The sequence below is a fragment of the Gekko japonicus genome, unplaced genomic scaffold (assembly GCF_001447785.1).
Source record: "Gekko japonicus isolate JY-2015 unplaced genomic scaffold, Gekko_japonicus_V1.1 scaffold1787, whole genome shotgun sequence".
NCBI lineage: Eukaryota > Metazoa > Chordata > Lepidosauria > Squamata > Gekkonidae > Gekko > Gekko japonicus.
In genome coordinates, this window is record NW_015174893.1 from 152,594 (window position 1) to 166,719 (window position 14,126).

At 50.2% G+C, this 14,126-nt stretch overlaps 1 protein-coding gene across 2 annotated transcripts in view; it reads right to left on the reverse strand.

The window, feature by feature from the left end:
* Nucleotides 1-14,126, reverse strand: part of TAGLN2 (transgelin 2) — a 43,420-nt gene that overhangs the window by 28,686 nt on the left and 608 nt on the right. The window lies entirely within an intron of this gene.

A 14,126-nucleotide genomic window follows, 5' to 3' on the forward strand; every position in this document is an offset into this window, starting at 1 on the left:
GTGTCTGTTGTGGGGAGGGGAAGGGAAAAGAGTTTGTAAGCCGCTCTGTAAGCCGCTCTGAGACTCCAAGTGAAGGGCGGGGTATAAACCCAATCTCTCCTTCTTCTTCTAAAGGGACAATTGGTATTACCCTGGGCATGTAAGAAAGCGCCAGGAGAGCCGAGCCCTGGCTCATTCCTTCCTGCCCTCCCGCTAATTCACAGAATCAGCATTGCTGTCAGATGGCCCACTGATCCTCTGCTTAAAACCCCCCAAAGAAGGAGAGCCCACCACCTCCCGAGGAAGCCTGTTCCACCAAGGAACCACTCTAATTTCAGGAAGTTCTTCCTACAAGAAGTAAAATTCCCAGTGAGGATTAGGAACAGAGCAAAGCTATCTCCTCCTGTGGACCAGGCCAGTAACAGGCTTCAGCGAGATCCACAAGTACTGATGAAGGCGGCAGAGTGAAGGAAGGTGTGAAAGCCCAGAACTTCTGGCTAGGACAGGTTAACAGCAACGAAGTTGAGAAATCCAGGTTGCCTGCAACTATTAAACATACTTGCTGGCCCTTGAGATTTGCTAGCTTCACTACGAGCTGCTGCCCAAGTTAGGCCCACCAGCAGAGAGTGTCAAAGGACTCCACAGCTCCTGGGTAAGGTTTGCATACCTGGCAACACTAGGTTTGGAGCCGCTCCGCAGGCGGGGGTGGGTGGGGTGGGAATGCCAAGCCACTGAACACTCCCTTCCACCTCAACGGAGCTCCCCGATTCTGGCAAGGTTCCACGGGCAGGGCTAGCCTAGTTAATGTTCACCAGGCCACAGATAAAAGCCAGGCTAATGTGTATCTGGCTGTACAGCTCAAAAAAAAAAAAAGCCTCAACAGTGATTGTTTTGTTGGTAACTCTTGACAACACAGCCTAATGGCACCCCGGCCGGATCGGGCACTGCCCAGTGCCCACAAACTGTGGCCAAGCAGGGATTTGGATTTAGGCAACATGACGGAAGTCATAATCAGCCTCAGTTGTTCCAGCTGAGAAATGGAACATCAGCAGGCTAATGGGTGTTGCCAAGAAGACCTCTCTGCAAAGTGGACATTTGTCTACCACATGTGTGTGTGTGTCTGTTAAGTGCCGTCAAGGCGCTTCCAACTTACGGGGGCCCTATGAATTAATGACCTCCAAAACGTCCTCCAAAATGTTCTTGTTGTGGCTTCCTCGATGGAGTCCATCCATGTAATTAAATCTTCCTCTTTTCCTGATGCCCTCAACTTCTCCTAGCACTATTGTCTTTTCCAGTGACTCTCGCCTTCTTCATAATGTGACCAAAGTTCGAGATCCTCAGTTTAGTTTTAATTATTTTAACTTCTAGGGAGAGTTCAGGTTTGATTTGATCTAGAACTCCCTTATTTGTCTTTTGGGCAGTCCGCGGTATCCGTAAAACTCTCCTCCAAGACCACACTGCAAACGAACCAACTTTCTGCCTGTCAGCTTGCCTACCGTGCGGTGACTTAAAAGCGTGTCTGTGTTTAATAGCCTTCTTGGGGTAGCCGTGTTGCTCTGCTGTAGAAGAGCAAGATGAAGGAGAGATTGGATTTATACCCCGCCCTTCACTTGGAGTCTCAGAGTGGCTTACAATCTCCTTTCCCCTCCCCTCCCCACAACAGACAGCCTGTGAGGTAGGTGGGGCTGAGAGAGCTCTTTCAAGGACTGCTCTTGAGAGAACAGCTCTGAGAGAACTTGTGACTGACCCAAAGTCACACCAGCAGCTGCATGTGGAGGAGTGGGGAATCAAACCCGGTTCTCCAGATTAGAGTCTGTCTGCCAGTAGCACTTTAAAGATAACGAGATTTCAAGGGTATAAGCTTTTGAGACACAAAGTTCCCTTGATATCTGATAAAGGCAGCTTTGACCCTTGTCAAGTGTATACTCTGGAAATCTTGTCTGTCTTTTCAGTGCTACTGGGCTCAAATCTTGCACTCTTAATATTAGGCTCACATGAACTGCTTCTGTCTGCCTTTCAGGGACTTCTGGCATCTGATTATGGGTGTGAAATGTATAACCCAGTGTTGTTGACTAAGCTCCTAAAGCAAAGGCACCCTTGGGTGAAACCAGAATTGCTTCCAGCACACCTAAGGAAGTTGCTCTCCGAAGTCTCCCCCAGCACAAACCAGCATGCCTCCGAATGCAAAGCAGCCAAGCTTCAACACATGCAGAGATGCAACAGGCGGTCTCCTTCTGTGTTTGCATCAGGAACAACCTAATTAAGCTGCAGTCAACAGTACAGGGAAGCTAAGCGCACCCACAGCCTTATGGAAGGAAGACGGCAGGTCTGAGCAAATCACGCAGGGATACTCCAGGCAGCCTCCTCTGACAAGAGGCTGTTCTCATGGAGGGGCTTCCACATTATATTAACTGCCAAGCCAATTTGGGTTTCATTTGTTATTTACTAAATATGGATAGGAAGGAACAAGCACTCTTTTTTATACCGAACTGTAGGCTTCATTATTTTATCTCTACCCTTCTTCGCCAGCCCCAAACCACATCTCAGTTTTCCCTCTATCATGTTTAAATAGAAGTAAAGCCCGTGTGTCCCCCCAAAAAAAACAGATTAGACCAGGCTCTGAATTTATGTTTTTCTCTCTCTTTTTAGAAGTGACTCGTTCTGGGGCGTATCAATGGCTGAACACAAGCAGTAGCCTGAAGAGGCATTTGTGTAGCTTTTAGGTGTACAAACTCATATGTTACTGCAGTAAGCCTTACAACACTCCTGTAAGGTAGGCTGTAGAGAGGGAATCTAGGCAGGCTGTTGTGTCCCCCCCCCCCCCCCCCCATTTTTCATGATTTTATTCTAACAATCCCACAAGGCTTGGTTGAGGAAGGGAATCCCAGCTCAATCATCTCAGCTACTGTGCTGCAAGAAATTTAGAATGCTATTGTCTGGGGCAGTGATGCTCTGTATTCTTGGGGGGGCAACAGTGGGAGGGCTTTCTGGGGTTCTGGTCCTGTTGGTGGACCTCCTGATGGCACCAGGGCTTTGGCCACTGTGTGACACTGAGTGTTGGACGGGATGGGCCACTGGCCTGATCCAACATTGGCTTCTCTTATGGTCTTAATTGCATAGGCTTACCTGAATATACACACTATTATTTTCAAATGAAGCCAAGTTTTGCTTAAACTCTCTAAATATTCACTAAGGAGTTGTAAAGAGGCGCAGGTAGCTGTTCCACTAGGGTTGCCAACTTTGGGTTGGGAAATCAGCAGTGAACAATTCTACGGAGTCCCCCCTCCAAAGCAGCAGTTTTCTCCGGGGGATCTGATCTCTTCATTCTGGAGAGGGGTTGAAAATCTGGGTGAACTCCAGGCTCCATCTGGAGGTTGGCAATGGCAATACCCCACCTGGAAGTTGGCACCCCTACCCATAGCCCAGTGAACAAGACAGACTTAACAGTGGACCTACCACAGTTCTGAGACACCCTCAGCAGAGGCGGGCTGGTACCAAAACACACAGGATGAGAGGGGCCTCACGTGCCTTGCTAGCACGGCCCACCTCTATGGCCTAGGAGGACTGGCAATGTCGGTGCAAAGGCCCACACAGATGTCACTGGGTCACCAAGTCAGAACTGTATGAAGCCCCAGGGCTACGCCAGAGAACTCTAGGAGTTCCCAGAAGGGTTGCCAACTCTGGGTTGGGAAATACCTGGAGATTTTGGGGGGGGGGTGGAGCCTGGTGAGGGAACTCCACTGGCTGGAATGCCATAGAGTCCACCCTCTAAAGCAACCATTTCCTTCAGGGAAACTGACTTTGATCTGAAGACCAATTGTTATAGAAGAAGAAGAGATTGGATTTATACCCCGCCCTTCACTCGGAGTCTCAGAGCAGCTTACAATCTCCTTCCCCTCCCCACAACGGACACCCGGTGAGGTAGGTGGGGCTGAGAGAGCTCTGACAGAAACTGCTCTTTCGAGGACAGCTCGTCAGAACTATGGCTTGCTCAGGGTCATCCAGCAGCTGCAAGTAGAGGAGTGGGGAATCAAACCCGGTTCTCTCAGATTAGAGTCCGCGCACTTAACCACGGTTATAGCAGGAGAGCTCCAGTTGTCACCTGGAGGTTGGCAAACCTAGTTCCCAACGGTTTTAAAAATGCCATCAGCCTCTTGAAAATGACATTTTAAAATCCGCCAGGATATCTGCGCCTAGAGATCCCAATGGTATGTTGACATCAGTCAAACCTCCGCCCCCCTCCAATTTAGCAGCTGCGTTATTCTGTTGCTTTTTTAAACTGCTCATGGATTTTAAAGCTAAAAATCATTTCGAAATCCGTTTGCCCTGCCCTGCTTGTTTCCCATTTGCACTGCTTTTGCATACAGCAAGCTTGGAGGTTTTTTTAAATAGCTAGAACAGTAGCCTACAAACCGTTTAGAGCAGACACACCCCTCTTTCCTCTAGAAAAAAACCCACAGGTCTCCTGAAGTTTTGCTAAGCGACAGGGCCGGTTCACGTTAGTCGGTAGCACCCTGCATTTTCAATCTGTCTCTCTCTAATGCCTTCAGGACTTTTTTGTTGTTGTTCAGTCGCACAGTCAAGTCCGACACTTCACGACCCTATGGACAAGATCACGTCAGGCCCTCCTGTCTTCTGCCTTCGTACATAGCTGCATTCCCCCCCTTACCCCAAACCCCCTGCAAGGCAGGCAAGGCAGAAAGGGACTGGCCCAAAGCTACTCAGAGAGCTTTAAAGTGGGAGATTCAAACACATATCTCTGGAGTCAAGGCTCTTAATATTTTCCCCCCTCTCAAGATATTACAAGAACTCAGGATGGGGCAAGTCGGAAAAATACATTTGCTTATTATTATTATTTTTGGAAAAAGCTTTTGGGATTACAGGCGGCAGCTCCCAAGTTGCCCACGGCCCTGAAGAGAGGTGGCACCGAGCCCACGCCCTGGCACAAGGGCCAGAGCAACCTGGCATGCAAGGGTTTTATTAGGCGGTTCTTTTTATAGGCTCAACAGATCTCAGGGAGGTGGGCGAGGCGGGGGGGGGGGGGGGCGGGGGGGGGGGGCGGCCTGCGTGTCCCGGCAGTCGGCAACGGCAGCAGCGGATCCTGGCCCAGGTCCCAAAGAGCTGCTACATTTTTTCCCTTTTAAGTGCAACGGGAGTAAAAGAACAAGAGTTTTTAGAGGATGAAGTCGTCATTCTTCCCTTCACACACAGTTTTCTAACCGCAGTGACGGTTTGCCAGAAAGGGAGGGGGGAGGCAAGGAAGATGAGATGTGGAAGGCTGCCAAAGCCAGAAGCAAGAAAAAGGAAGAAGTTTTCTTGATTTATACACACGATTGTTTTTAGTAACCCAACCTGTTCTTTGCGGTAATCGCCTGAGAACTACTTGGCCTCACAGGGCCGAGAGTCCACCAAGTCCTGGACTTTGTTCTCAAGGGCAGCATACCGACTCCGGAAAGGGTCACCGGCCGGGCAAGGAGGCAGCAGACGTCCTGTCTTTGCGCCTGCATCAAAGGCTCTGCAGCATACTGCTCCTGAACATGCAAGTTCCACTGAGCTAACTAAGAACACGAGAGAAGCCAATGCTGGATCAGGCCAATGGCCCATCCAGTCCAACACTCTGTCACACAGTGGCCAAAAATACCAGGGGCCATCAGGAGGTCCAGCAGTGGGGCCAGGACACTAGAAGCCCCTCCCACTGCTGCCCCCCCCACAAAGCACCAAGAATACAGAGCATCACTTGCCCCAGATTGAGAGTTCCTATCTATACCAGACAGCCAGTCTGGTGTAGTGGTTAAGTGCATGGACTCTAATCCGGGAGAACTGGGTTTGATCCCCCACTCCTCCACACGCAGCCGCTGGAGGACCTCCAGCAAGCCACAGTGCTGTCAGAGCTGTTCGCTCAAGAGCAGCTCTCAAACGAGCTCTCTCAGCCCTGCCTACCTCACAGGGTGTCTGTTGTAGGGAGTGGAAGGGAAAGGAGATGGTAAACCGCTCTGAGACACCAAGTGAAGGGTGGGGTATAAATCCAATCTCTTCTTTTACCTTGTGTCTCATAGCCACTGATGGGCCTCTGCTCCATATGCTTATCCAATTCCCTCTTGAAGCCGTCCATACTTGCAGCTGCCACCACCTCCTGTGGCAGTGAATTCCATGTGTTAATCAACTCATTGGGTGAGCTGTGGCTAGGAAAAAGTGACCAAGTCGGACAAGGAAGTTTGCCGAGATCTTTGGGTTGCCATCCAAAGGGCCCAGATAATTCGCTTTCAATCCTTTTGTCCAGTTGCCAGTAATCAGTGCCAGGAAAAGGAAACCAGCAGAGCTGTCTCAGCTTGCTTAAGCACAAAACTATGGCGTCATTGCGCACACCTGCATACTGACTACATGTGGCAAAAGAGATGTGCTTGGTCCCCCACGGGCCTCCTCTTGGGGAGCAATTACTCAAGACCAGGAAGCAGGCTGAGAGATGGACATGGATTGCCATGAGCTGGACAGATGGTAACCAACTCCTACATGCCTATAAGCCTTTTGCTCTTGCTAAGAGAACTCTGTACATGCTCAGAGCACTCCACCCCAAGAGAGCCCATTCTTCTACCTTCCACCTTTTGCAAAGTTACTGCTTCCTCCAGCCAAGGTTGAGCGCACCCGTTGGCATGTAAACACAGCCTCCCAAACCCCTCCTCGAGATGTAGATAAGGAAACAGTGACAAAAAACAGGAAGAACTTTGCCTCTGGGCACCAGATTACATTTTGAAGCTGTCTACTGTTGTACAAGTCAATCTGAAGTGACTCCTTTCAGCCTGGCTGGCAGCTCAAACCAACAGAACCCCAACTTCTTAGTGGTGTCGGGCTGCCAGACCTCTGGCCAACACACCCGATTAAGTATTTTGGGTGGGGTTTTTTTGGTATTTTTCATATATGCATGTGTGTGTGCGCACCTGGAAGTCATGGCAAGCTCTGGTGACTGACCACCGCTGGGGGCCTGGAGGATATTCAGAGAGGCAGCTGAATAAAGCCTGCCCCCACCTCCCACCTCCAGTATTCCAAGGAGGTCTCCCATCCAAGTATTTGCTGAGTCGACCCTGCTTAGCTTCAAAATCGGGCTGGCCTGGGATATCCAGGTCAGGGCGCACCCAATTAAGTATTTTGCTTTACCTCAGAAATACAGACTTTGTGTTTTATTAACAAGTATTGTACGTATGGAGAACATTTCTATTCTTGTTTATTAGATGCTGTTGAAAGATACTGTATACAACTAACAAGTAATACAGGATGTAATGATATATAAAACTCAATAAAACGCTATTTTTAAAAAATGAAACCTTAAGTATAGACTCTGTGGGGATAGAGACCTTTGACATACAACTATCCATCAAACACCATGCGCAGAGGTAACCTAACTCTGGGGTTAGATCAAGATTAGTAGCTGTGCTAAGCGTTTTGTCTGTAGCAGTAGAAAAGAGCAAGAGTCCAACAGAACCTGAAAGACTAACGAAACTTGTGGCAGGGGACGAGCTCCCGTGAGTCATTCCTCGCTTCTTCAGACTCACAAAAGCGCTTACCCCTGCCACAAATTTTGTTAGCTTTTAAGGTGCTACTGGACTCCTGCTCTTTTCTACTAACTCTGTGGTTGCAGCTCTTGAACTCAAGACTAATAATGCCCCCCCCCCTGTATCCTTGGCAAATCCTTTCTCGCATTTCCCCCAGGGAGACAGCAGGGGGCAGTGGTTTGAGAGCCAGATTTTGGACCTGGACTGAAACCTGTTCCGTCAACGAAGCTTGCTGGGCGATCTTGGGCCAGTCACTCACAGCCTAGCCTACCTCAGAGGGCTGTTGGGAGGACGGGACCGGGAAGGAAGGCCATGTATACTGCCTTCTCCAAGCTCCATGGAGAAAGGACAGAATAAGAATAGGTAAGATAGGTCACTACACGAAGTTTTCCTAGTGTCTCTAGTTACCTCAAAGCGAAGATGAGAAGGAGAGTATGGAAAAGCAGCGGCTGTTCTGATTCAAACGGGACAACAGTATAAAGACCCGCAAGGGATTAGATTAGGGTCTGGGAGACCCAGGTTCAGATCCCCACACTGCTGTGGAAGCTCGCTGAGTGACCCTGGGCCAGTCACAACACTCCCAGCCTCACCTACCTCACAGGGTTCTTGTGAGGATAAATCAGAGGAGAGAAGGACGTTAGCTGCTTTGGGAGCCATAGTGGGAGAAAGGTGGGGGTCTAACGGAAGTACAATTTAAAAAGATTTAAGCATTTGGGAGATCATAACATCAGATGAGCCCTGCTGGATCAGACCAGTGGTCTATATAGTCCAGCATACTGCCTGACACAGTGGCCTCAACCAGTTCCTCTGGAGGGCCAACAACAGGGCAGAGAGGCCGAGGCCTTCCCCTCATAAGAACATCAGAAGAGCCCTGCTGGGTCAGACCAGTGAAGGTCCATCTAGTCCAGCATCCTGTCTCACACAGTGGCCTCAACCAGTTCCTCTGGAGGGCCAACAACAGGGCAGAGAGGCTGAGGCCTTCCCCTGACAAGAGCCTAAGAAGAGCCCTCCTGGATCAGACCAGTGAGGATCCATCCAGGCCAGCATCCTGCCTCATAGACTGGCCTCAATCAGTCACTCTGAAGGGCCAACAACAGGGCAGAGAGGCCGAGGCCTTCCCCTCATAAGAACATCAGAAGAGCCCTGCTGGGTCAGACCAGTGAGGGTCCATCTAGTCCAGCATCCTGTCTCACACAGTGACCTTGACCAGTTCCTCTGGAGGGCCAAAAACAGGGCAGGGAGGCTGAGGCCTTCCCCTCATAAGAACGTAAGAAGAGCCCTGTTGGATCAGACCAGAGAGGGTCCATCTAGTCCAGCATCCTGCCTCACACAGTGCTCTCAACCAGTTCCTCTTGAGGGCCAACAACAGGGCAGAGAGGCCGAGGCCTTCCCCTGACAAGAGCCTAAGAAGAGCCCTCCTGGATCAGACCAGTGAGGGTTCGTCTAGTCCCGCATCCTGCCTCATAGAGTGGCCTCAACTAGTCACTCTGGAGGGCCAACAACAGGGCAGAGAGGTGGAGGCCTTCCTCTCATAAGAACCTAAGAAGAGCCCTGCTGGGTCAGACCAATGAGGGTCCATCTAGTCCAGCATCCTGTCTCAAAGTGGCCCCAACCAGTTCCTCCGGAGGGCCAACAACAGGGCATAGTGGCTGAGGCCTTCCCCTGATGTTGCCTCCTGGCGCAGAGATTCAGAGGTTGACTGCCTCTGAATGTGAAGGTCCCCCTCAGCCACTATGGCTAGTAGCCATTGACAGGCATCCTCCATGAATCTATCGCATCCCTTTTTCAAGCTGTTTATCCCTGTGGCCATCACTACATCCTCTGGCAGTCAATTCCACATTCTAATCACCCTCTGTGTAAAGGAATCACCCTTCCTTATGTCCATCCTGATCCATTCACAAAACACCTCTTGGACCACTACACTTGTAGAATGGGGGCCACCACTGCATGCCTAAGTAAGACCCTGCATGCAGGAAGCCACCTACCCACCCCATTCCCCGGCCCAAACACAGAACCACATTCAGCCATGTAACCAGCCAGCCTGAGACTGTACAGATCAGAAACCCAGGCACTCAGTTCTGCAGGAGGCGTTTCTACCTTCTGGCTGTAGAAAATCAGCTGCAACCCCCAGTTAAAGGTAAAGGTTCCCTTGCTCGAAAGCCAGTCGAATCCGACTCTAGGGCTGCAGTGCTCATCTCCGTTTCAAAGCCGAAGAGCCAGCACTGTCTGAAGAAGTTTCCGTGGTCATGTGGCCGGCATGACTAAACACCAAGGCGCACGGAACGCTGTCACCTTCCCACTGAAGTGGTACCTATTTATCTACTTTCAATTTCTTGCTTTCGAACTGCTAGGTTGGCAGGAGCTGGAACGAGAGACGGGAGCTCACTCCATCATGCGCACCCGGGTCTCGAACTGCTGAACTACTGACCTTCCACAGCCTGCAGTTCAGCATCTTAACCATCTGAGCCACCGCAGCTCCAACCCCCATTTAGTCAGTAATATATTTACTTTGGAGCAGTGGCAGCTGATGGTGAGCAGGTGACCCTGTAACACACTGTTTGTGGAGAGGGTGGAGGCGAAGATTCCCACCCAATGGGGCTTTGCACCTACTTGCTGTGCGTTAATCCAGATTACCTGGCTGCGTGCTTACCCACGGCATGGTCCAGACCCACCCATAAGCTCCTGCACGAAGTGTAGGGAGAAAAAGCCATACATGTTACATATTATATATAAGTAAATTAAACCCTAAATTTAGTAAATAATGTATATGATAATAAAATTATTTTATACCACAATTAGGGTTTAATTTACTTGCATATAATATGTATAATACTTTACCTTACAGCCAAGAATACTTACTTCTGAGGAAGCTGATTTTGCGAAACAAAGAGAAGAATCCGGAGCCTTTGTTAATTGTATTATGTATTAACTATAAATTTTGGCTACTCAATGTATTTTTTAGTTTTTTGATCTGTATTACAAGGTTACACCTGTTTATGAATAATACTGTACCACTTCATCAGCTATAGCATTTCCCTGGCTTTTATGCTATACACACTGCCATACAATAATTATTCCAGGGATCATTTCCTGCAGGAGCGCACAGGAGCGGAGCTCCGGCAGTAAAGAGCCCAGGGGGCGGGCACATGCAACAAGCCCCACCCCCTGCTCCCATCAGCCGTCAATCAGAGCAAGAAGCAGCCAGGTAAGTTGTAGAGCTCCCCCCCCCCAGTCCAAAACAGTCCAGTGGCACCTTTAAGACCAAGTTTTATTCAGGTACAAGCTCTCTCTCCTGTGTGAAGGCCGATCTGCGCATTCCCCCCCCCCCAATAGCTAGCAATCCAAAACAGTCCAGTGGAGCCTGAGTGGTGGGTGTTGCCTTCTGACACACTTACGGGTGATGTCAGGGGGTGTGGCATATGCAAATAAGTTATGCTAATAAGCTCCTGCACCTCTTTTTCTATGAAATGACCCCTGATTATTACCACTTACTCCAGAAAATGGCAGCTTTGGAGAGTGATGTCTTTGGCATCACATTCCTTCGACGCTCCCTCCCCAAACGGCACCCTCTCCTGACACCATCCCCAAATTTCCAGGAATTCCCCAAGGCGGAGTTGGCAACACTGCTTCAGACACCAAGCAAGGAGGAGAGGAAAGAGGCATAAAGGAATGGTCATTTAAGGGGCTTGTCCTACACTGATAGGCAGGAACTAGGTGGGAGGCAGCCCTCTTTGGGGACTAGAAAGGGGGTCTGCACAGTTGGACATGGAGAGCAAAATCAAAGCACCACACATTAGAAATATTCTGTGCATGCCCTTGCAGCAATCTTCTTAACACCCCTGTAAGGTAGGCAAATGGGTGGGTCCAAGGCTAAAGGGAACGTCTCCAAGACCATTTTATACCACGCAGAGGTGACCTCTCGCATACCACTGAAGTGAGAACTCTCCAGCAGGGCTCTCCAGATATAATTACAGCTTACAAACCAAGTACACGGTAGACGGTTACAAACGAAATCTGAACGCCACTTTGCATGACTCAGCAACAGATTCAGACAGAGACAAGGTATTATGCAAAGTTAAAGCATTTAGCAATTGCCCGGTTAGACACCCTTCCCCCCACCAAGCAGCAGACAGCCGCTGCAGGCTGCAAGTCGCTTTGCCTCACTGGTATCAGACTGCCTCTAACCAAGGAAGCTCCGCAACTGGCCACTGCCAACGTCCGTGGCTAAACCTATATCCGTGCCCAGTTAGTAGGCTCTATTTAAGATATTGGCACTCACACACAACGTCCTTCATGGCCTTGGGCCCTCCTATCTGTAAGACCGCCTCTTCCCCCACACGCTGCCACGACAGCCTCGCTTATCTGAGCAAGGCCTTCCGCAGGGGCCAAGCTGCAAACGGGCAAAATCAACAATGGCCTGTACACCTGCCTCCTCTGTGGTGGCCCCGCCTTGTGGAACGGCCTTGCTAAGGAGGGCAGGGAGGCTCTGACTCCCCTGGCTTTCCACCAACCCTGCAAAACTGAATTATTCAATGTGGCTTTTCTACAAACGCAATGAGTTGCCCCGTACACAATGAGTCACAAAGGTACCTGGAAAAATTATTAGGGAGTGCGGTCTACGCTACAGTGGTTAGCTTGCTGAAAACCCAGGATCCTGCTATGTAATCTCTGGATCGTTTAAAGTGTCAAGTTTAGACGTATGCTTTGCTTCAGTTCTGTTTTTAGATTTTTGGTTGGTTCTGCAACTCTAATTCTACCGCATTATCTGTTGAATGTCCCATCCACTGATTGGATTGACTCAATCTGTGGCATTTGCCTTGAGACCAAGTAAGAAAGGGAGACTATAAGTAACATAATAAAATAATTTTTGGGGAAAGGCACTAAAATACCCATAATTCCTACATTCTACAGGAAACATTTTGAACACCTTTACAGTTTGGTGCAATGATTAAGAGTGGCAGACTCTAATCGGGGAGAACCGAGTTTGATTCCCCACTCCTCCATGTGCAGCCAGCTGGGTGACCTTGGGTCAGTCACAAGTTCTCTCACAGCCATTCTCTCAAGGGCAGTCCTCGAAAGAGCTCTCAGTCCCACCTACCTCACAGGGCGTCCGTTGTGGGGGGAGGAAGGGAAGGAGATTGTAAACCACTCAGACTCTGAGTGAAGGACGGGTATAAATCCAATCTCCTCCTCCTCTTATAAAGTAGGACAGTGTTAACCCCACATTTTACAGACTGACTGGCTTTCTCAAGCAGCTGGGAGCAACATCTCCACCCCATGGGGTCAGAAGCTCTGCCCTTTTGAACTTCAGTCCGCACTCTTAACCACCACGCCAAGTCGGCCACCCCAACCGCCTTGTTCCATAAGCTCTTCTAACCACAACCGTGAATACCCACATTACCCACCTCCCTAAAGCAGTTCTCAGAATCACAGCGGTTTCCAAGCACTGTTGCTCCCTGGGCTCCGTCCCAGACAATCACAGGCTGACCCAGGACAGCTCAGTCCTCTCCTGCAGTGGGAAGCGGAGCTGAAAAAAACATGTTTCCCCCCACCCCAGGTTTCGTCACAGCCGCATTCCAAGCCTGCTAGAGATCAGCTGAGGACACACCTCAGTTCTCTCCCCCCCCCCTGCAGGAAACCCACAGCCAAGGGAGGGCTGCTCGGAAGTGGCTCCCCCCCCCCCCCCCCCACTCAAAGAGACAGACAATTACTCATGCAGACTTCATCCATCAAAAAGAGACAGCTACACACACGGTAAGCCAGTTTCTCCCCCACTGGTTCTCAACAGCTTCCCCCCCCCCTCCGCCCGTGCAGTCGAGGCCGCTTCCTCCAGTGAACAACAGGCACCAACCGAGCACAGGGTCACATCCAGGACAGGGAACTCACACCCATTTCTAGTTTGGGGAACTCACCGCCACAAGATCCGGCTGCTCCTAATTGGTTTGTTTCTCGTACGGCAGAGTTACACAGAGGAAGCACACAATGCTATAAAACGGGGGAACCCAGATGCTACAACGGGTTTGCTACTGAGTCGGCTGTACAAGGGGCCTGAGCACACGCGTGGAGAAGAAGCCTCACAGTAGCTACTGGTCGGCCACCAGGGCCAAAGAGCCTCCATGCTCAGAGAGAGTATAGGTAAAGGTCAAGGTCCCCTTGCTCGAAAGCCAGTCGAATCCGACTCTAGGGTTGCGGTGCTCATCTCCGTTTCAAAGCCGAAGAGCCAGCGCTGTCCGAAGACGTTCCCGTGGTCATGTGGCCGGCATGACTAAACACCAAGGCGCACGGAACGCTGTTACTTTCCCACCTATTTATCTACTTGCAATTTCTTGCTTTCGAACTGCTAGGTTGGCAGGAGCTGGAACTAGAGACGGGAGCTCACTCCGTCTTGCGGCACCCGGGTCTGGAACTGCTGAACTACCGACCTAGTATACCTTGTCATAAAAAGCCCAGTAGCACCTTTAAGACCAACGAACTTCGTTGTAGTATAAGCTTCCGGGAAACACAGCTCTCTTCGCTAGACTAACGCGGCTAACTCCTCTGGATCTATGCCTTACAATAAGACTTGCTCGGAAGAGTAACTGCCGGGGGGGGGGGGGGGGG